At 45.9% G+C, this 24,429-nt stretch overlaps 1 protein-coding gene across 1 annotated transcript in view; it reads right to left on the reverse strand.

Annotated features, from left to right (window-relative positions):
* Positions 1-24,429, reverse strand: part of LOC143990376 (ALK tyrosine kinase receptor-like) — a 538,819-nt gene that overhangs the window by 244,072 nt on the left and 270,318 nt on the right. The gene's annotated exons all lie outside the window — the stretch shown is intronic.

The raw sequence follows: 24,429 nt of genomic DNA on the forward strand, positions 1-24,429 counted from the left end.
ATGGTGGGAGCCCCTCATAATGGGCACAGCACAGGGATGGTGGGAGCCCCTCATAATGAGCACAGCACAGGGATGGTGGGAGCCCCTCATAATGAGCACAGCACAGGGATGGTGGGAGCCCCTCATAATGGGCATAGCACAGGGATGGTGGGAGCCCCTCATAATGGGCACAGCACAGGGATGGTGGGAGCCCCTCATAATGGGCACAGCACAGGGATGGTGGGAGCCCCTCATAATGGGCACAGCACAGGGATGGTGGGAGCCCCTCATAATGGGCACAGCACAGGGATGGTGGGAGCCCCTCATGATGATAAATTCATCACAACGAACTTTCGTTATTTTAACGAAAATTCGTATTAAATTACTAAATACTATTTTTTTTTTTTTAATACAAAATGGAACAAAACCAAACAAATTTTTTTGACGGCGCCCATATTTAGTAGCAGTGTCTCTTTAAAGAGGACCCGTCACTTATACAAAATAGAGGGGGAGGGGTCATTTTACAGACAATCTGACAACATACGGAAGCTGAACCAAAGTGTGTTGGCCTTGTGAAGTAAGAAAAACACAGTGGGGACAAATTTACCAACCTGGAGCAACCTGGAGCAGATAGAATCTGAAGCAGCCGTGCCTGGCAACCAATCGGCTTTTACCTGCCGCTTGTTCAGTGAAAACAAGCTGTGAAGATGAAAGCTAGAAGCTGATTGGTTACTATGCACAGTTGTTCCATATTTCTGGCTGCTCCGGTTAGTAACCTCCTCATTGTAAAGTAAAGTCCACCATCATCACTGTCAGGATATGATCCAGAAAATGTTATTGTTCTTTTCTTTTCTTCTGTCTCCCTCTTTCTTTATCTTTGGATCTCTCTCACTTTCTTTCTCCTCTTTCTCCCTCCCCATTTCTCTCTTTCATTCCCCCCTCCACTCTTTCCTTCTCTCTGTAGCTCACTCCTTCACTCTTTCACTCTCTCTCTCTCTTTTTTTTCCTCTTTCATTCTTTCTTTCCTCTTTCTTTCCTTCTTTTCTCCTCTATTCCCTCATTCCTTCTTTCCTTCCTTTACTACTTCTTTACCTCTTGATCAGTCTTTTCTCCTCTTATCTATTCATGCATTCCATCTTTTCTTCTTTCTTCCCTCCCCTCTCTTCCATTCACCTTTTATTTCTTCCCCCTCTGTATCTTTCTTCCTCTTTACTTCTCTCTTTTTTTTTTCTTATCTCTCTTTGTTCTTATCTCCCCCCCCCCCCCCCTCTATTTCTCTCTCTTTGTTCCTCTTCCCCCCCCCCCCCTCTTTATCCTTCGTCTCGTTGTTTCTCTCTGTGTCTCTCTTTTTCCCCTCTTTATTTCTGTATTTTTCTCTCTCTTTATTTTTCCCTCTCCATCCTCTATCTTCCTGTATATCTCTCTCTCTCTTTCCTCCTCTTTCTTTAATTTCCATCTCTCTCTCTCTCTCTCTTCCCCCTCCCCTCTTTCTTTATCTTTGTATATCTTTCTCTCTTTTTCTCCCTCTTTCTTTCTGTATTTTTCTTTTTCCCTCTCTATCTTTCTGTATCCCCAGGGCCGTTTTTAAGGCAGGGCAAAAGGGGCAGCTGCCCTGGGCCCTGTCGTTGTTGTGGTGCCCAAAGCAGCTGCTTCATACTAGCCAACTATACTGGTTTAAATTTCCTCGCCCCTTGAGGTTTTAGTCCTGTGATGTGTCCCAATATCTCAGTGTGAAATGCTGCTACTAATGCTGCCCAGCTCTGCCCTATTGTTCTGTACAGATTACTCACCTGCAGACCCTGTGTTTACATGTAAATTACAGGCATTCATATGTAAATAGAGGCGGCTGGCAGCATTGATATGTATATCATGCCCCCCTGAGGTCATATCCACTGTAATCTCTAGCAAGCAATCAACAAGCAACTAACCAGTGAGCTGTAATGTGTTCTGTAACCTCTGGCAACCAGTCAGTGAGCGGTATGATACACTGTAACCTCTGGCAATCAATCACAATAACTGCCTGATCTGATTCAGTAAACTGATTTTGAGTCTAGCTGCTATTTATTGTATGTGAGAGCAGGTGGAGAGTGAAACTGCATGGAAGGGGGGCCCCAAGAAAAGTTTTGACCAGGGTCCAATCAATATTTAAAGACGGCCCTGTGTATCCCTCTCTCTCTCTCTTTCTCTCTGTATCTCTCTCTCTCTGTCTTTCCTTTTCACTCTCTTTTTTCCTTTCCCCCCCCTCTTTCTGTATTTTTCTTTTCCCCCTCTCTCTTTGTCTCTCTTTCTTTCTGTATCTCTCTCTTTCCCTCTTTCTTTCTGTATTCCCCCCCCCCCTTTCTTTCTGTATTTTTCCTTTCTTTTTCCTCTCTTTCTCTCTGTATCTCTCTCTCTCTCTGTCTTTCCTCTCTTCTCTCTGTCTTTCCTCTCTTCTCTCTCTCTGTCTTTCCTTTTCTCTCTCTCTCTGTCTTTTCTCTCTCTCTGTCTTTCCTCTCTTCTCTCTCTCTCTCTCTGTCTTTCCTTTTCTCTCTCTCTCTCTGTCTTTTCTCTCTCTCTGTCTTTCTCTCTCTCTCTCTCTCTGTCTTTCCTCTCTCTCTCTCTCTCTCTCTCTCTCTCTCTGTCTTCCCTCTCTCTCTCTCTCTCTCTCTGTCTTTCCTTTTCTCTCTCTCTCTGTCTTTTCTCTCTCTCTGTCTTTCCTCTCTTCTCTCTCTCTCTCTCTCTGCCTTTCCTTTTCTCTCTCTCTCTCTCTGTCTTTTCTCTCTCTCTGTCTTTCCTCTCTCTCTCTCTCTCTGTCTTTCCTCTCTCTCTCTCTCTCTCTCTCTCTGTCTTTCCTCTCTCTCTCTCTCTCTCTCTCTCTCTGTCTTTCCTCTCTCTCTCTCTGCTCTTTCCTCTGTCTCTCTCTCTGTGTCTCTCTCTCTCTCTGTCTCTCTCTCTCTCTCTCTCCTCTCTCTCTCTCTCTCTCTCTCTCCCTCTCTCTGTCTTTCTCTCTCTCTCTCTCTCTCTGTCTTTCCTCTCTTCTCTCTGTCTTTCCTCTCTTCCCTCTCTCTGTCTTTCCTTTTCTCTCTCTCTTTCTGTCTTTCTTTTTCTCTCTCTTTTTTTCCTCTCTCTCTCTCTCTGTCCCCCCCCCCCCATCTCTCTCTCTCTCTGTCTTTCCTCTCTCTGTCTTTCCTTCTCTCTCTCTCTCTCTGTCTTTCCTTCTCTCTCTCTCTCTCTCTGTCTTTCCTTTTCTCTCTCTCTCTCTCTCTGTCTTTCCTTTTCTATCTCTTTCTCTCTCTCTCTCTCTCTCTCTCTGTCCCCCCCTCTCTCTCTCCCTCTCTCTATCTTTCCTCTCTTCTCTCTCTCTCTGTCTTTCCTCTCTTCTCTCTCTCTCTCTCTCCCTCTCTCTCTCTCTCTCTCTCTCTCTCTCTCTGTCTTTCCTTCTCTCTCTCGCTCTCTCTTTCCTTCTCTCTCTCTTTCCTTCTCTCTCTCTCTCTCTCCTCTCTCTCTCTCTTTCCGTCTCTCTCTCTCTCTCTCTGTGTCTTTCTCTCTCTCTCTCTCTCTGCCCCCCTCTCTCTCTGTCTTTCCTCTCTTCTCTCTCTCTCTCTGTCTTTCCTCTCTTCTCTCTCTCTCTCTGTCTTTCCTTCTCTCTCTCTCTCTCTTTCCTTCTCTCTCTCTCTCTCTTTCCTTCTCTCTCTCTCTTTCCTTCTCTCTCTCTCTTTCCTTCTCTCTCTCTCTCTCTCTCTGTGTCTTTCCTTCTCTCTCTCTCTCTCTCTCTCTCTCTCTGTCTTTCCTCTCTTCTCTCCTCTCTGGTCTTTCCTCTCTCTCCCCAATAACTTGTCCACGCCTTCTCTCTTTAATTTCCTTCCATATATTATAGAAGAACGGACACCTTCCGGGGTTAACAAATATAAAACACTTTTATGGTTTCATCGATGGATCATTTACCCCCCCCCCCCCCCCAGGGCGATCTTATATACAAAGTGGCGCAAGGTTCCGGCGTGGAGCCATCTTGGCGTTGGATCAGATATATATTAGCTGACCTTTCTCCGGTGTTGTGGAATGTTCTGTATTCCCCGTGGAGCCCCGCGGATCAATCCCAATGAATGGATAATGGAGTGTTCTTCAATCTGATAACATGAAATGTATAGTTCAGCACCAAATCTCATTTCTTGGCCTTTAGAAACGGTGAGACTGCGGGAATGGAGGTCACCATAGGGGGGCAAGAGTAAAAGTGTAATCCACTTAAAGAGAACCTGTAATTTAATAGTTAACGTTCTCTGTATGGGGGAGGGAGGTGATGACGCTCAATGTGGTCCCCCCCATCAATGAAGGCTTTAGTGTATTATGGAAGCGTCCGTCTGAAGCCGACTCTGATCCTGAGTGTCATGGCACACGTTTTACTTGTATCCTTTTTGTAATCAGCATGATATGATTTAGAACTCATCACAGTCCCCCGTTATATTACAGTCCATTCTTAAAGTATATGTAAACCCTCACTTTGTAAAACAATCCATTAGAATTTAAAATAGAAATTCAATCCAAAACATTTCTGTGTATTTTTTGGTTCATTGTGATTATATATAATCTCTGATCTCAGCTACATAAGGAGCTTAGAGAGGTAGGGGTGAAGAAACAGCATTACACTGATCTTCCAGTGAAGGGTGTGTCAGCACACAAGTCTGATCATTGGAGGACAGGCAGGCTGTTCTCTCAGCATAAAAACGTAAAGAGAGCCGGTAACACTGTAATCATTTCAAGAGTACTTTATTGGTTACATTGGAGTGACAATAAAATAGTAGCGTTGACGCGTTTCGGCAAAGAGCCTTAGTCATAGCCTAATGTCGCGTACACGCGATCGGAAATTCCCCCAGCAAAAGTCCGATGAGAGCTTTTGGTCGGAAAATGGGATCGTGTGTACGCTCCATCTGACTTTTGCTGGTGGAATTTCGGCCAGCAAAAGATTGAGAGCAGGTTCTCAATTTTTACGGTCGGAAAAAAGTTCCAATTGGAAATTCGTATCATCTGTACAAATTCCAACGCGCAAAATTCCTACGCATGCTCGGAAGCATTGAACTTCATTTTCTCGGCTCGACGTAGTGTTGCACATCTCACCGCGTTCTTGACGGTCGAAAGTTCAGAGAACTTTTGTGTGACCCGTGTGTATGCAAGGCAAGCTTGAGCGGAATTCCGTCGGAAAAACCATCCAAGATTTTTCCGACATGAAAATCCGACCTATGTGTACGCGGCATTAGTCATTCTCTCAGCACAGCCAGAAAACTGCCCACACTGGGATGGATGTGCTCTCATGCCTAGATGTGCTTTCATGCCTAGCGTGGTCAGTTTGACATAGGACAGCAGGTGAACTGGTGCTATCACCAGATATTTCACATAAAGGAAGCAATACAAAGAGAACAGGAGACTTTTTAACACAAGTACATGATACAGCAGCCACATATCAGGAATATAAAATGTTGGGGTAACATATTCTTTAAATCAGGGCCCCCATCAGAGTCCTTTCTTTCATCAGAGTTTCAATCACAATCCCCCTTACATCAATGTCCCCAACAGAGTTCCCCATTACATCAGAGTCCCCATCATGCCCCTCTTACATCATGCCCCTCATCAGAGTCCCCCTTATATCAGAGTTCTGTATCAGCCTCCCCCCTTACATCAGATTCCCCCTTTACATCAGAGTACCCCCTAACATCACTGTCCCCATTAGAGTCCCCCCTACATCACAGTTCTCCTTAAATCAGGGTCTCCATCAGAGACCCCCAGTCCCTCCTTAAATAAGGGATCCCTTTAGAGTTCCTACTTACACCAGAGGCCCCGCTTACAACAGGGCCCCCATCAGAGGGGTTCTTCTGCCAAAAACTCCACCAAAAAACGAAAGTGCCAAGCCAACTGGCTCTCAAGGCTCACTCAGCCTTGGCCGCAGTGCAAAGCTGTGCAGGCCCACTCCTGGCCTCCAGGAAGGAGTTCTCCTGACACTTCAGGCTTCCACACTCCTCCAAGACTCATGGTCCCCTCTGGTTCCAGAGGACTCTCTGTTCCAGTTGTCTCAGCTGTGGTCTCCCTGACTCTCTCAGCTGACCCAACTATCTCAGTCCACTGACCTGGAACCTCTCCCACATGGAGTGCCGTCTCAAAGATATTGCCCGGGTTCTTATACTGTAGACCACCTTCCTCCTGGCTGCAGCAACAGCTCTCAGACCAACTCCCCTAAGCTATGCTCAGATCTGGCTTATAATGAGTGTGGGCACCTGGACACACACACAAGCTGCAGAACTTCTGAAAAGCCCAGGCACAAGACTGAAGACTCCATCCCTCCCAATGCTCTTTGAAGTCTTCAAGTTTCCAGCCCCAATCCAGACTTACAAAATCCAGAGAAGACCTAAAGCATAGTTTTCTCTGCTCACCCATCTTCTGATGGAACTTCTCAAACTGCCTCTAAGCCCTTGTACACACGGTCTGACATTCCGACGGAAAATGTCAGTTCGGACCGCGTTGTTGGATAATCCGACCATGTGTGGTGGCTCCATCGGACTGTTTCCGTCGGAATATCCGACCGACAAAGTTTTAGCTCTTGTACACACGGTCGGACATTCCGACAACAAAATCCGTCGGATTTTGTCCGAAACTGTTGCATACACACGGTGGGACAAAGTTGTCGGAAAATCCGATCATTCAGAACGTGACGGACGTTATTTCGTTATGACAGGACTACGTTCAGGCTAGTAGCCAATTGCTTTGGTCTAGTAGTTTGATCTGAGCATGCGTGGCACTTTGTCCGATCGGAATTCTCTACAAACGATCGGACAAAGTCCCATCGGACCATGTTGTCGGAAAATTTTATAGCCCAGCTCTAAAACTTTGTCGGTCGGATATTCAGACGGAAACAGTCTGATGGAGCCCATACACAGTGGGATTATCCGACAACACGGTCCGATCGGACATTTTCCGTCGGAATGTCCGACCGTGTGTACAAGGGCTTGGAGCAGGGCTATAAAATTTTCCAACAACATGGTCCGAAAAATTTGAGAGCAGGATCTAAAATGTTTCCGGTAAAAAAATCCGATCGGACTTTTTCCCGATCATTTGTAGAGAATTCCGATCGGACAAAGTGCCACGCACGCTCAGATCAAATTCCTAGACCAAAGCTATTGGCTACCAGCCTGAACGTAGTCCCGTCGTAATGAAATAACGTCACCTACGTTCTGAATGATCGGATTTTCCGACAACTTTGTCCGACCGTGTGTATGCAACAGTTTCGGACAAAATCCGTCGGACAAAATCCGACGGATTTTGTTGTCGGAATGTCTGACTGTGTGTACAAGGGCTTAGAGAGTCCCGTGTTCCATTTTACACTCATTTTCACAGAGACAGGGGCTCTCACTCTCACTATATATATATATATTGCTGTAGGAAGCAGATCCAGAAATTTGGAAGTTGGTCATCAGATACTTTCCTTTCTTAAAGCGGGAGTCCGCCGTTTCTTTTTAAAGCCAACAGCTAAAAATATTGCAGCTGCTGACTTTTAAAATAATGACACTTACCCGCCCAGCGCGCCCGCGATGTCGGCACCCGAAGCCGATCTCTCGACCGTCTCTCGGGTGCTGCCGCCGCCATCTTGGGTATGGGAATCAGGAAGTGGAGCCTTGCGGCTTCATTTCCCCGGTTCCCTACTGCAGCATACGCGAGTCGCGCTGAGCAATAAGGATGGTCCCCGCTGCCTCTGGGATCCGTGTGTTTCCCAGCAGACAGCGGGGGACCTTCGGAAAGGGGCGTAGATTCTGCGGAAAGGGGCGTACCTTCTGCAGATATCTATGCCGGAAGTGGGTGCAGATACCTGTACTGTACAGGTACCTGCACCCCCCTCCCCCTGAAAGAGGCCAATTGTGGCGCCGGATGGGGGGGGAGGATTCCAATGAGCGGAAGCTCCACTTTAGGGTGGAGCTCCGCTTTAATAAATGTCCCATTTTTTTGGCCATGTAGTATTACACTTATCCATTCACATAACGAGGGTCTGTTGTTCATTGGAGCCTCGTTCCAGGGAGAAGCTGCTCTCTGCATCTCCATTTGCAGGACGCCCTCTCCGTGGTCCCCTCCGCCCTCCGACCATTAATATTGATGTCCCCGGCATATTGAGACATTGGGATTTTGTCCTCCGTCCCCAGTGCCCACCAATCATTTTTACAGCTCATTCGTTGATTGTCCAAAACTAATAATCCCATTTTCCGACAACGGCATTACTTTCTGCTCCAATTATTTACACTTTATTACTTTCATAAACTGCCCGGGGAGTCTAAAAATAGCTGAGGGTGCGCGGCTGGCGGGACCGGATCATTTATGGGCTCTTGGCTGAGGTGTCTGAGGTGTGAAGAGACGGTGAAATATGGTGGGGGGGGGGGGGATGCGGCATCTTCGGGAAGATTTCTGCCGGCTGTTGTTATCGGAGCGGTTGGCAGCTGGAAGTGTGAATCCATTAGCATTGTTCACAGTGTGCGGCGCCCTCCGAGGATCAGCTCTAAGGGAAGGGTGTCCAATGACCGCCGCTGGGGGCAGAAAGGGAATCTTTTCTAAGGATGAATCTTGCTGGAGACATATAGCAACATATAATACCGGAAAGTGGCAATAAAAAAAAAAAAAAAAAAAAATTTTATCTAAAATTTTTGCAAACTTATCAAACTCGTATCTTCTTTCCCATCGGTTATTTAATCACCTGCTGCCGGGCAAATTCTGACATTTTTCTCCTAAAAAAGTTTCATTTATTTGCTAGGAAACTACTTAGAACCCCCCAAACATTTTATATATATATATATATATATATATACATACATATACATATATATATATATATATATATATATATATATATATATACATACATACATATATATATATATATATATATATATATATATATATATATATACATACATACATATATATATATATATATATAATATATATATATATATATTTATTTATTTTAACCACCTCAGGACCACCCACAGTACATCTACGTCATTACTTTGACGTTACATACCCTTATTTTTATTTTTTTTTACTGGGGCGATTTCTGCATCCAATAAAAACGTCGCCCCGATGGCGGATTCCCGCGACAGGATCACTTTTGCAGGCGGCGGGAGAGGTGCCCCCCCTAGGGTGACCCCATTTCTAAAGTAGGTTACACTATGATACATTAGATAGATTGATGAAATGTTTTTAAAATTGCAACTGTAATTAAAATGTGATATTAAAGTGGTTGCAAACCCCCCCCAAAAATAAAAAGACTGCAAGACAAAGGCATAACGAGCTAGAAATATTCACCTTTAATCGAAGCCCCTGCAGTGGTCCCCGCACACCCGCTTTAGCTGGCGACATCGCTCCCTGGAGTTACTTTCGGGTATCGCAGGCTCCGGTGCTGTGATTGGCCAGAGCCACGATGACGTCACACTCCCGGAGTGATTGGCCGGAGCCGCGATGACGTCACACTCCCGGAGTTACTTCCAGGTATCGCGGGATCCGGTGCTGTGATTGGCCGGAGCCGCGATGACGTCACCCCCCCCCCCCCCCCCCGAGTGATTGGCCGGAGCCGTGATGATGTCACAAAGCCTGAGTTACTTCCAGGTATCACGGGCTCCGGTGCTGTGATTGGCCGGAGCCGCGATGACGTCACATGCCGGAGAGATTTGCCGGATCCCGTGATGACGTCACACTGCTGGAGTTACTTCCAGGTATCGTGGGCTCTGGTGCTGTGATTGGCCGGAGCCGTGTTGACGTCACACTCCCGGAGTTACTTTCAGGTATCGTGGGCTCCGGTGTTGTGATTGGCCGGAGCCGCAATGACGTCACACTCCCGGATTTCTTCCGGGTATCGTGGGCTTCATAGGCTGTGAATGGCCGGAGCCGCAATGACGTCACACTCCCGCATTTACTTTCCGGTATCGTGGGCTCCGTAGGCTGTGATTGGCCGGGAGCCGCCGTAACAGCACACTAACTGAAGCATACGGCACAAACGTGCCATGCTTCAATGCTCATGTGTCGATGATGTTGGCACATGCAGATACAGCGGATATCTCCTAAACCGTGCAGGTTTAGGAGATATTCTGGGGTAGCTACCCCAGGCTTACCTGTAGTCAAAAGTGGATTGTAAGGTTTACAACCACTTTAACATTCATTACCAACATATATGTTTTCCTTCTGGTTCTAATACCCATGCGGTATAATACCCACGTAGAATTGGAGGCCCTGATGAAGAGGGTCATCCTGCGAAATGCATAGGCCAACTCATCGGATTCTTTAGCCAGGAATAACAACAACCTGGGCAACACTACTGTTATAGTTTTTGTTTTTTTAACCATTAACCACAAAATGTTTTACTAAATATGTATACATGCCAAAATAAAAACTTTTTTTGTTTTTTTTTAACTCCTTGATTTGTGTATTCATTAAACCCTACAGGGCACATGTAAAGTCCCACCCAATCTTGCTCTATGTTTGTACACATTCCCAAACTGTCATTCACAGGGACACACCCCCCCCCCCCCCAAAAAAAAAAATGATTACCTTTTTATACCTTTTTTTTGCCAATTTTTGGAAAAACAGTGGTCACAAGTTTAGACAGGTGTATACAATGTACTTTGTACATCACAGGGGCCCCCTTTAGTCTGCCTATAAAGTGGTGCATCTGTAGCATGTATAGCAGGCTCAAAATTCAAGTCTTGAGCTAATAGCCAGGCCTCAAGGGTTACTCGCCACCAGTTGGCCTCACCCAACCCATACCCTGCCCCGCCCCTAATTTCGCCCTCATAAATTATCTCATGAAATGACTTAAATGTTTTATGCAGAATTAAGTTACAAAAATAAATATTAACAACAACTTTATCAGTGCACCTCTTCACAGCCTCACCTGTGCCCATCAATGCAGGCTCACTGTGCCTATCAATGCAGCAGTGTCAGTGCCCCACAAAGCTGCCCCGTCAGTGCCCATCAATGCAGCCTCACCTGTGCCCATCAATGCAGCCTCAACTGTGCCCACCATTGCAGCCTCACCTATGCCCACCATTGTAGGCTCACTGTGCCCACCATTGCAATCTCACTGTGCCCACCATTGCAGCCTCGCCTGGGCAGAGGAAGAGAGAGGGTGGCCTTATGATGACTGGAGGAAGAGGAAAGCAGCGGGATCACAGAGCAGGATAGCACACCGAAACAGCTTACGTTACAATTGCCTCTGCTCGCCGTCATACACAGCCCCACCTCTTCCTAACCCCACTCCTGTGATAGAACACATTCCAACATTGGACCGACGTTCCACTCCAGCTTGCCCCCCCCTTTTCTGACCTGCCAAGCTGCAGGCTCGGATAAAGGTCTGGTATGGATTTTCGGAGGACCCCACACCGTCTTTTTTTTTTTTACTTGCAATTTTTTTTTTATATTTAGCTGTCAGTGGGGAAGCTCATAAGAAGATTGCCAAGACCCTGAAACTGAGCTGCAGCACGGTGGCCAAGACCATACAGCGGTATAACAGGACAGGTTCCCCTCAGAACAGGCCTCGCCATGGTCCACCAAAGAAGTTGAGGTCACGTGCTCAGCGTCATATCCAGAGGTTGTCTTTGGGAAATAGACGTATGAGTGCTGCCAGCATTGCTGCAGAGGTTGTAGGGGTGGGGGGTCAGCCTGTCCAGTGCTCAGACCATACGCCGCACACTGCATCAAACTGGTCTGCATGGATGTCATCCCAGAAGGAAGCCTCTTCTAAAGATGATGCACAAGAAAACCCGCAAACAGTTTGCTGAAGACAAGCAGACTAAGGAGATGGATTACTGGAACCATGTCCTGTGGTCTGATGAGACCAATATAACTATTTGGTGTCAGATGGTGACAAGCGTGTGTGGGGCAACCAGGTGAGGAGGACAAAGACCAAGTGTATCTTGTCTACAGTCAGGCATGGTGGTGGGAGTGTCATGGTCTGGGGCTGCATGAGTGCTGCCGGCACTGGGGGGCTACAGATCATTGAGGGGACCATGAATGCCAACATGTACTGTGACCATACTGAAGCAGAGCATGATCCCTCCCCTTCAGAGACTGGCCGCAGGGCCAGTATTCCACCATGATAACCACCCCAAACACACCTCCAAGACCACCAATGCCTTGCTAAGATCTGTGCCATCGGGGACCCAGAGAAAGCATGTGCTGCCGCCGGATGATGAGCATAGAGATTTCCGGTGACCAGATGGTCACCAGTCATCTCTATCACTGTGGGAGGCCCAGGCGTGACGGGCAGCAGTTGTAACAAAGCATGGGATCGTTAATTTTTTATTTTTTTTTTGATCTGATGCTTTCCAGCCTGGAGGAGAGATGTGGGGGTCTTATAGACCCTATCTTTACATTAAAGAGGACCTGTCATGCACTACTCCTATTACAAGGGATGTTTAATAGAAATAAAAGTGCTAAAAAAAAAACTGAAAAAGAAAGTGTAAAAATAAAAAACTAAAATAAAATAAACAATTACAAAAAAAGTAAAGCGCCCCTGTGTGCTCGCGCACAGAAGCAAATACACATGTAAGTCCAGCCCACATATGTAAATGCCGTTCAAACCACACATGTGAGGTATCGCCGCGTGCGTCAGGTGTGACGAAACGCGCAGGGAGCGGGGGGTTGCTATCAAGAGCCAGCTGGCTCGTTTATACTGTAATTTCTTATTTAAATAAGGTAACCTAGGATTTTACACCATGGAAGCTTTTATGTCTTTTTGGGGAATCAATCAGCAACATGTGCCCCTGAAAGATTACATTCTGTGAAGACGCTGGGATCGCCGTTCCATCTCTCAAAAGGCCCGGGGTGGGGTATTAAGCCACAAGCGAGTGTGATCTCCTGTAATAGGAGATCGTTTGGAGTTGGTAAGCGGCAGTGTGTGTGCGGAGGTGGAGGTCTTTATCTCTTTTAACCACGACTCTTGGGTTTCACGTTTGAAAATCACCTTAAAACAGAGGACTATTTAAAACATGATCTGATCAATTCATCGATCAATTTTTATTTATGTACCGAGTCATTTTATATATATATATATATATATATATATATATATATATATATATATATATATAATTTAGCATTATTAAGATTTATTGCTAGTATTCACTCACATGAGAGCATTGATTGCATATATACTGTGATTTTTTTCTACTAATTAGTGATTATCTCCCCTGAGACTGTTCGTCTTACTCACTGTATACAGATTGATTGATTGATTGATTGATTGATTGATTTTTATTTTATTTATTTATAATTGTTTTCCGCTTTGCACATGTCAGCTACATAAGCACCACAGATGGTTAGCACTTGGCCCTTTATTGATTAGTCACCATCACAGATTTTAAAACGAATTTTCCCGCAGAGCGGCGCCATCACCACTAAAACCGATCGACGTAATATTCTATGTCTTTTTCCCTCTCTGTAACCCTTTTTTGCCCTTTTTACAATTTCTGGTATTACAAAGTAGCAGGATCTCTTCCTTTCCTATGACAGGTCTGTAGCGTTGGACGCACGCGTTACGCACGGTCGGAGGCCTTTATGTCCGCATTTAATAACACATTGTTCCGGTAATTCTACGCACGGTGACAACCATTTATTTCCCGCCGCTGTTCATTGTTTATCTGGAATGGCGATTTCTTTTTTCTCTATGAGTGTGATTTATTAATTTCCGAAGGAATCGCTGAACCTCATCAAATGCGATTCAATGGGGGCGCTCCTGGCATCGTTCGCTTATTTTCAAGGAAAACAACGAGAAATAAACAAGTTGGTTTGGTTATGCGGTTCAGAATGTTCCAGCGATTATACGTGGAGAAATAGCAAATAAAAAAATAAAAAAAAGAACTGCCCACCCCTCCCCCGCATGTCATTTATAATGCAAACAACTACAGCTCCCATAATGCAATAGAAAGGTACGCTAATTTTGTTTTGCATAAATTGTGCCACCATAGAACATGATGTGAAATGAGGGCAAACGTATCTTTTCCAATTTGATTATGAAACAAAATGACAGCTCCGGCGTTGTTTGTGATCACTTGGCTCCTTTTGGGTATGTCGCACCCTGGCACTGTGTCACATGGCTTTGTTTATAAACAAAAGCCATGTAATGATCCAATTAACAACCACCCCATAGTAGTTTTGCTGCTACACGGTGGCCGCTCTGTGCAGAATCACATATATATATATATATATACAGTGACTACAAGTAGTATTCAACCCCCTGCAGATTTAGCAGGTTTGATAAGATGCAAATAAGTTAGAGCCTTCAAACTTTAAACAAGAGCAGGATTTATTAACAGATGCATAAATCTTACAAACCAAAAAGTTATGTTGCTCAGTTAAATTTTAATAAATTTTAAACATAAAAGTGTGGGTCAATTATTATTCAACCCCTAGGTTTAATATTTTGTGGAATAACCCTTGTTTGCAATTACAGCTAATAATCGTCTTTTATAAGACCTGATCAGGCCGGCACAGGTCTCTGGAGTTATCTTGGCCCACTCCTCCATGCAGATCTTCTCCAAGTTATCTAGGTTCTTTGGGTGTCTCATGTGGACTTTAATCTTGAGCTCCTTCCACAAGTTTTCAATTGGGTTAAGGTCAGGAGACTGACTAGGCCACTGCAACACCTTGATTTTTTCCCTCTTGAACCAGGCCTTGGTTTTCTTGGCTGTGTGCTTTGGGTCGTTGTCTTGTTGGAAGATGAAATGACGACCCATCTTAAGGTCCTTGATGGAGGAGCGGAGGTTCTTGGCCAAAATCTCCAGGTAGGCCGTGCTATCCATCTTCCCATGGATGCGGACCAGATGGCCAGGCCCCTTGGCTGAGAAGCAGCCCCACAGCATGATGCTGCCACCACCATGCTGGACTGTAGGGATGGTATTCTTTGGGTCGTATGCAGTGCCATCCAGTCTCCAAACGTCACGTGTGTGGTTGGCACCAAAGATCTCGATCTTGGTCTCATCAGACCAGAGAACCTTGAACCAGTCTGTCTCAGAGTCCTCCAAGTGATCACGAGCAAACTGTAGACGAGCCTTGACATGACGCTTTGAAAGTAAAGGTACCTTACGGGCTCGTCTGGAACGGAGACCATTGCGGTGGAGTACGTTACTTATGGTATTGACTGAAACCAATGTCCCCACTGCCATGAGATCTTCCCGGAGCTCCTTCCTTGTTGTCCTTGGGTTAGCCTTGACTCTTCGGACAAGCCTGGCCTCGGCACGGGAGGAAACTTTCAAAGGCTGTCCAGCCCGTGGAAGGCTAACAGTAGTTCCATAAGCCTTCCACTTCCGGATGATGCTCCCAACAGTGGAGACAGGTAGGCCCAACTCCTTGGAAAGGGTTTTGTACCCCTTGCCAGCCTTGTGACCCTCCACGATCTTGTCTCTGATGGCCTTGGAATGCTCCTTTGTCTTTCCCATGTTGACCATGTATGAGTGCTGTTCACAAGTTTGGGGAGGGTCTTAAATAGTCAGAAAAGGCTGGAAAAACAGATAATTAATCCAAACATGTGAAGCTCATTGTTCTTTGTGCCTGAACTACTTCTTAATACTTTAGGGGAACCAAACAGAATTCTGTTGAATTGAGGGGTTGAATAATAATTGACCCTCTGAATAAACTTTTCACTATTTAAAAAAAAATTAAACAAAAATAACATTCTTTTTTGCTGCAGTGCATTTCACACTTCCAGGCTGATCTACAGTCCAAATGTCACAATGCCAAGTTAATTCCGAATGTGTAAACCTGCTAAATCTGCAGGGAGTTGAATACTACTTGTAGGCACTGTATATGTGTATATATATATATATATATATATATACACAGTATACATATATATATCAGCCGATCAGCGAGTGCCGGCCAATGAACGTCCGCTGGCACCTGCTGATTGACGAGGAGAAGACAGGACGGGGCTCTGCTTATGTAAACAACGCAGAGCTCTGTCCTGTCAGTGGGGATGTGCTGGATTTTGTTTCCCTGCAAAGCACATCCCTTAGTAAAAGCAGCACACACATAAACACTGGTTAGGCACACATTTAACCCTTTGATCATCCTAATTAATCCTTACCCTGTCGGTGTCATTAGTACAGTGACAGTGAATATTTTTAGCATTGATCACTGTATTAGTGTCAGTGGTATGGCCAAAGCTTGTTTGGCTGTACTTCTCCTATGGATCACAGCAGTGCAATTCGTTTTGCACTCCTGCGACCTGTTTTCAGCAGAGAGCGGGCTGAAGTCCTCTCTCTGCTAACGTCAGGCAGCCCAGGAACAATGGATAGCAGGGAGCACAGGCACAGTGGAGTGCAGGGAGCAGAGGCACAGTGGAGTGCAGGGAGCACAGGAACAATGGAGTGCAGGGAGCACAGGAACAATGGAGCGCAGGGAGCACAGGAACAATGGAGCGCAGGGAGCACAGCAACACTGGAGTGCAGGGAGCACAGCAACACTGGAGTGCAGGGAGCACAGCAACACTGGAGTGCAGGGAGCACAGCAACACTGGAGTGCAGGGAGCACAGCAACACTGGAGTGCAGGGAGCACAGGAACAATGGAGTGCAGGGAAAACAGGAACAATGGAGTGCAGGGAAAACAGGAACAATTGAAAGAAAGGAGCACAGGAACAATGGAGTGCAGGGAGCACAGGAACACTGGAGTGCAGGGAGCACAGGAACAATGTAGTGCAGGGAGCACAGGAACAATAAAGTGCAGGGAGCTCAGGAACAATGTAGTCCAGGGAGCACAGAAACACTGGAGTGCAGGGAGCACAGGAACAATGGAGTGCAGGGAGCACAGGAACAATGGAGTGCAGGGAGCACAGGAACAATGTAGTGCAGGGAGCACAGGAACACTGGAGTGCAGGGAGCACAGGAACACTGGAGCGCAGGGAGCACAGTAACAATGTAGCGCAGGGAGCACAGGAACAATGTAGCGCAGGGAGCACAGGAACAATGGAGTGCAGGGAGCACAGGAACAATGGAGTGCAGGGAGCACAGGAACAATGTAGTGCAGGGAGCACAGGAACACTGGAGCGCAGGGAGCACAGTAACAATGTAGTGCAGGGAGCACAGGAACAATGGAGTGCAGGGAGCACAGGAACAATGGAGTGCAGGGAGCACAGGAACAATGTAGTGCAGGGAGCACAGGAACACTGGAGCGCAGGGAGCACAGGAACACTGGAGCGCAGGGAGCACAGTAACAATGTAGCGCAGGGAGCACAGGAACAATGGAGTGCAGGGAGCAAAGGAACAATGGAGCGCAGGGAGCACAGGAACCATGGAGTGCAGGGAGCACAGCAACAATGGAGCGCAGGGAGCACAGGAACAATGGAGTGCAGGGAGCACAGGAACAATGGAGTGCAGGGAGCACAGGAACACTGGAGTGCAGGGAGCACAGGAACACTGGAGCGCAGGGAGCACAGGAACACTGGAGCGCAGGGAGCACAGGAACACTGGAGTGCAGGGAGCACAGGAACAATGGAGTGCAGGGAGCACAGGAACACTGGAGTGCAGGGATCACAGGAACACTGGAGTGCAGGGAGCACAGGAACAATGGAGTGCAGGGAGCACAGGAACAATGGAGCGCAGGGAGCACAGGAACAATGGAGCGCAGGGAGCACAGGAACACTGGAGCGCAGGGAGCACAGGAACAATGGAGCGCAGGGAGCACAGGAACAATGGAGCGCAGGGAGCACAGGAACAATGGAGTGCAGGGAGCACAGGAACAATGGAGCGCAGGGAGCACAGGAACACTGGAGTGCAGGGAGCACAGGAACAATGGAGTGCAGGGAGCACAGGAACAATGGAGCGCAGGGAGCACAGGAACAATGGAGCGCAGGGAGCACAGCAACACTGGAGTGCAGGGAGCACAGGAACAATGGAGCGCAGGGAGCAAAGGAATACTGGAGTGTAAGAGTCTCTGGGAGCACAGAGTGTAGAAATGCTGAGAGCTGATTAGTTATACACAGGCACACAGGTGGAGGGACGCTGGAAGCTGTGTGCCTGAGTGTCCTGCTGCCCGGCCCTTGAAGAAAGCACACAGGTCTACCCGGCTGTAGTACCAGCGGCCTCTACTTAGTTGAGTGCCAGTGGCCTTGCTCAGAGGTGATGACCTAGGCCCGGGCACAGGTGAGTGTGACTTTGGCAGGCTGACAATGGCGTAAGGTGGGTACTATTACTATTCATTTCAAGGCACAGCCTGCTTGAAGAAGAGAAGCAGCGGTGTCCCCGCCGCCATCCCAGATACACCCGGCTTTGTATGGTAAGAGGATTATCGCACTTCAAAAAGGAGTGACAAGTAAACTGGATTCACAATGAAAGGATTAGGAGGAAGACGGGGAATCAATGAAAGTCTACTGTACATGATAGATCCGGGGAAGAAATGATTCCCCTTCACCGGCCGGGATTCCATCCCATTAGTTATGTATTTATGCATTTGTTTATAAGAAGAATGATGTGCGCAGCTGTAGCGTGTTATTAGAGTTTATATATTCACTTTACACTTATTATAAAGACGTTTACAGAGGAAGGAGAACTTCCCTTCTAAAGGAGAAATGAGTAACATTTATAAATTGTTACATTTTCTCATTTAAGGCCAAATTATTTTTATTTCATTTTGGACAGACTGGGGAAGGCTTGGCATCCAAGGACAAGCGGAATGTGGGTTGGCAGCTGCAAGACGGCATGGCAAGCACAAGGTCCAATTTTTTGTAAGCCGTCTGCCTCCCTCATAGAGTTGAGCTGAACACCCCCCCCCCCCCCCCCCAGTCCGGTTCTTGCCAGAACTCTCAAACATTGCAAAAAATTCAGACCCGAACCCTATTGAAGTCTATGGGACCGATCTTGAAAAATAAAACGTGCCCATTTCACGTGGGCACGTTATTGAAAAATAAAACGTGCCCAAGTTCAGACCCAAACCCCATAAAAGTCTATGGGGCCAAACTTGAAAAATAAAACGTGCCCACGTGAAGTGCCGGACCCCATTGAAGTCTGTGGGACCGAACTTGAAAAATAAAACATGCCCAGTTTGCGTAGGCACGTTATTGAAAAATAAAACGTGCCCAAGTTCAGACCCGAACTCCATTGAAGTCTGTGGGACTGAACTTGAAAAATAAAACATGCCCAGTTCACGTAGGCATGTTATTGAAAAATAAAAGGTGCCCAAGTTCAGACCCGAACCCCATTGAAGTCTATGGGACCGATCTTGAAAAATAAAACATGCCCAGTTCACGTAGGCACGTTATTGAAAAATAAAACATGCCCAAGTTCAGACAGAAACCCCATGGAAGTCTATGGGACCGAACTTGAAAAATAAAACATGCCCAGTTCGCGTAGGCACGTTATTGAAAAATAAAACGTGCCCAAGTTCAGACCCGAACCCCATTGAAGTCTGTGGGACCGAACTAGAAAAATAAAACATGCCCAGTTCGCGTAGGCACGTTATTGAAAAATAAAACGTGCCCAAGTTCAGACCCAAACCCCATGGAAGTCTATGGGGCCAAACTTGAAAAATAAAACGTGCCCACGTGAAGTGCCGGACCCCATTGAAGTCTGTGGGACTGAACTTGAAAAATAAAACATGCCCAGTTCACGTAGGCACGTTATTGAAAAATAAAACGTGCCCAAGTTCAGACCCGAACCCCATTGAAGTCTGTGGGACCGAACTAGAAAAATAAAACGTGCCCACTTTGAAGGCTTATATGCAAGTTACTGACCATAAAAAGGGTATGGGGCCCGGGTACTGCCCTGGGGGACATGTATCAATGCAAAAAAAAAAAAAAAAGTTAAAAATATATTGTTTTTAGAGGAGCGGTAATTTAATGATGCTTAACCACTTCAGCCCCGGAAGAATTTGCCCCCTTCCTGACCAGAGCACTTTTTGCGATTCGGCACTGCGTCGCTTTAACTGACAATTGCGCGGTCGTGCGACGTTGCTCCCAAAACAAAATCACCGTCCTTTTTTCCTTTCTTTTGGTGGTATTTGATCACCTCAGCGGTTTTTATTTTTTGCACTATAAACAAGTAGGCCAATATTCTGCTACGTAATTTATGTAAAAAAAATAAAAAAATAAATGCTAATAAAGCGTATATTGATTGGTTTGCGCAAACGTTACGGCGTCTACAAAATAGGGGATAAATTTATGAATTCTCTCCACTATGTGTCATTTCTTCATTACAATGTTTCAAGTTGTATTTTTTATTTCACATGAAATTGTTATATAATTCTTAATCGATCTGTTACAAATGTAATTTTCTGCTGATCTTTAAATAAAAATCTTTGAACCAGGATTTTTTATTTTAATTTTTGTCTATTTTGAGCCTCAATATTAGTTTTGGAAAAAAAAAAAAAAAAAAAAACTTTATTAGAAATAATAATTCTGGACGTTCTCTCTCGCACACAATTTAAACATTCGGGCACTGACGAGCGGGTTCACCAATCAGATCATTCACAGAATGTAATTAACCCTTTAAAGTCCACAATTTTCAATGTGTTAGCGTGACTCAAAATGTGCTCTACCAAAAGGGTTAAAAAAAATGAAAATATCATCCAAACCCGGATAAATCAGTTCGGTTTCCATGCTGCATAAGGCCGGGTTCACACCGCTGCGATGCGGGAACGCCGCGAATCTGCGGCGTTTTCCCGCATCGCACACCTCCCGCCGGCAGTTCACACTGCCCTATGCGGACGGCTGGGAGTGTCAATGTTATGTTAATGACACCCCCAGATCCGTCGGCATATCGCAGTGCGATCTGCCGACTCGCACAGGAATTGGATCGCATGGTGTGAACCCCCATGCGATCCGATTCTGTTGCGGACCAAAAAAAGGGTCCCGTGCGAGTTTGCTGCGGGAGCGCTGCGAATTCAGCCATACTATCTGTATGGCTGAACTCGCATCGCTACGGAGATCGGATGTGATTTGCGGTGCGAATCACATCCGGATCTCCCCCCGCAGCGGTGTGAACCCAGCCTAAAGGAAAGATCAGAAGACAAAGCTGGAGAGAGTTGAACGGGAACGCCGAGAAAAAGTCCTTCAGTTGCGGCCGCGGGAGATTGAGCGTGTCCGCCAGACGTGTCAGCCGGTCACCTCCAGCCATTAGTGGCGGATGAGGAATGTCATCCATTAATATATACATCATCTCCTCTTTTATGGCGTTGTCACCGGACCAGCAGACAGATCCCATCTCATCTCCGCACCAAGGGAAGAGACTCTACGTGAGGACCCAGGAGGACAACTCCACCCAACACTTACGGGATAGTCCTGCATGGCTACAGGCTAATGTGAAGCAAATCTATAACCAAAAGCATCATTCTTCATTAACTTTGGAGAGAGCCAGGAAGAACTAGAACCCCTGGTGGGCAGTTCTGCTGTTACAAATCACGGGGGTCCCCATACAGCCTACCTGACTCCCCCCAAGGCAAAAGACATTGATTTATCAGTCCTTTTCTCTGTAGCCTCAGCTGCACAGATGATTGAATAGGAAGTGCTCCGAGGCTTCCTGCGCATTCACAAACTGAAGCCTAGTAAACACAGTTTACTAGGCTTCAGTCACGAAAAGACACAATGAGTGATTGGTACTGATCGACTCACTGTGTTCATTCAGGAAATGGAAGGAGCCAGTAAATTACATATTTACCGCTCCCTTCTCTGCTCTCCATCCTGAAACATCTCCCCCGTGTGCCTGCAGCAGCTGGCGGCAGAAGAGGAGAGAAGCTGGAAGCTCTGCGGGAGGGGGGGGAGGTGCACACAAGAGGGGGGAGGGAGGGAGGCGGACAGCAGATGGAAGGGGCACATGTGCTAGAACCAACCACCCTGCTGTGCAGCTGGAGGGAGAAAGGAGAGGAGAAGCTGGCAGTGCTGCAGGAGGAGGAAGAAGAGGATTGGGGTTTGCAATAAGACAGTTGTTAAATGCCGTTTCTATGATATTAATATCGATATATTGAATAATTCATATTGATGAGAAAAGTTCCAATGAAGTCCGTTCAATTCTTTTATAAAAAAAAAAAAAAATTGATTTAATAATTAAAAAAAATAGCAAAATATTACAAGAACAATATCAAAATGTAGAATGTAAAAATAACATCAATAGTGTATTATATTCTTAAGATGACAATTGAATCAGATGTGTGTCTTTGTATTCTGCCTTCCGATTGTTGTGAAGCGATGTATCCCTTGTGAGACTTCTATGCCTGGCCTGTATACGATATAATCACTGAGGACAATCCTCATCAGATAGCTTGAACTCACCAAATACCAATTCCATCCACAGAGATGCTTTTATTCTGAACATCGGGTTACAGCAGATGACAGGATACAAAGAGATGAATAGGTTGTAGTATTTATGCGGTCAAAAGATGATATTGTCTGTAGCTTACAATGCAGAATACATGTGCCCTGCTACATGTGGCTTGTAGCTGCATCCATGACACAGGAAGTACAATAACAGGAAGAAGGGTGGAGCATTACATACAAAGGAAGTGTCATAACATAAGGGAAAAATCAACACGTGAAAACAAGTGCATTACCACAAAAGGTCACTAGATGGCAGCATGTGGATTAAATATAAACGTCCATAGAAAATGGTTAGGAAAACTCCCTTCAATGTCTCGTGGTGTGTGTCTGCAGCAGATCTGCCTTTCTGTTACTAGTTTTTACTCCTAAAATCTGACCTTTAAAAGGGCTGGTTTAAAGTTCCTCTGAGCCATATTGTTCTACAGAAAATCGCAGGCTATAACCTCCTCACTTAATGGTGGGAGTTGCTCAGTCTCTATGCATTGATAATCCTGAGGAGTGGGCAAGAACACTGTGTGAAACTATTTCAGTATAGGATATAACTTCTTTAACATCTAAATAAAATATTACATAAATCAGTATGTATATTATATTCATTGAAAACCCAATGCATTCATTAAAGTGGTTGTAAACCCACTTTTTTGGACTTCTACCTATAGGTAAGTCTAGAATAAGGCTTACCTATAGGTAGTGGAAATATCTCCTAAACGTGCGCCGTTTTGGAGATATTTCACTTGTAGTCCACCAAAAATTCCACGGGGAAGAAACAAAATTAAGTGCCGTTTCTTCCCTAGCCTGTGCCGTTAATCGCGGCTCCCGTGCGTATGCCTGGGAGTGGCATCACGTGGCTATGGTGAATCACAGAGCCGGAGTCAGCGGCCTGGAAGAAAGAAGGGCCAGAAGATGGACGCTGCCTACACAGCAGACATCGCTGGATTCTTTTGCAGGTAAGTGGCACATAATGGGCTAGTATGCAATGCATACTAGCCCATTATGCTTTTCATTTGCAGGCTTTGCAGCGAGCAAAAGAGGAAGTAAAACCCATCAGGGTTTACTTCCTCTTTAATATCCTAATCAAAAAATATTGTAGTATAGAGAACTTATAATCATAACTAAAACTTACTTTTACATCTTAAGACATGTGAAACTTTTCTCCTCATGTAATAGGGGGAAGGTGAGGGAAACCAACTCAAAATTCCTAATACATGTTGGCTCTCCATAGAAATGTTTATAACAATATGAATACTTTTACAAGTATAAAAGTCTAGATAATTTCACTTTTTCCATAACTAAGAGATAAAAATATATATATTCAACTCAATTATTCTATAAAGATCCAATACATCCATTAATTTGTTAATTGATAAATATTAGATATTAGATTAAAGAAACTTTCTAACAACATTACAGATGGATTTCCTGCTCAGCAGGGGCCCCCTTTTAAACTGATGAGGTCCGGGCCCAGTACAGTAGGGCCGGCTGTACTGCCTTATCAGCAGCCCTGCTGAAGGGTCTTAAATCTGAACTCCAGGATAGTAAATCCATCAGTCATGTGTATTCTTCTGGAATCTCGGTGTGCTTTGTTTATTTCTCCCAGATCTGTGCAGTAATCCAGTGTGAGACTTCCTGTAATAAAGACCGCCCACTGCTGCTCTCTCTCCTTGTGCAAGGGGACTGGTCCTGTCTCCGCCCCCTCCTGTAATTTTCTGTAGTGGGTGGAGACTGCTGGGCCCCTCCCACAGCTCTGCTCTATCTCTCTTTGTGCAGGGTGGCCCGTCTTGTCTCTGCCCCCTTCTGTAGTTTTCTGTAGTGGGTGGAGCCTGCTGGGCCCCTCCCACTGCTCTGCTCTATCTCTCTTTGTGCAGGGGGGCTGGTCTTGTCTCCGCCCCCTTCTGTAGTTTTCTGTAGTGAGTGGAGCCTGCTGGACCCCTCCCACAGCTTCACTCTCTCTCTCCTTGTGCAGGAGGACTGGTCTTGTCTCCGCCCTCTCCTGTAGTTTCCTTATTGGGTGGAGCCTGCTGCGCAACTCCCACAGCTCTGCTCCCTCTCCTTGTGCAGGGTGACCAATCTTGTCTCCACCCCCTCCTGTAGTTTTCTTAGTGGGTGGAGCCTGCTGGGCCCCTCCCACAGCTCTGTTCCCTCTCCTTGC

The sequence above is a fragment of the Lithobates pipiens genome, unplaced genomic scaffold (assembly GCF_037356315.1).
Source record: "Lithobates pipiens isolate NorthernLeopardFrog02 unplaced genomic scaffold, aLitPip1_a1.2 Scaffold_18, whole genome shotgun sequence".
NCBI classification, from domain to species: Eukaryota; Metazoa; Chordata; class Amphibia; order Anura; family Ranidae; genus Lithobates; species Lithobates pipiens.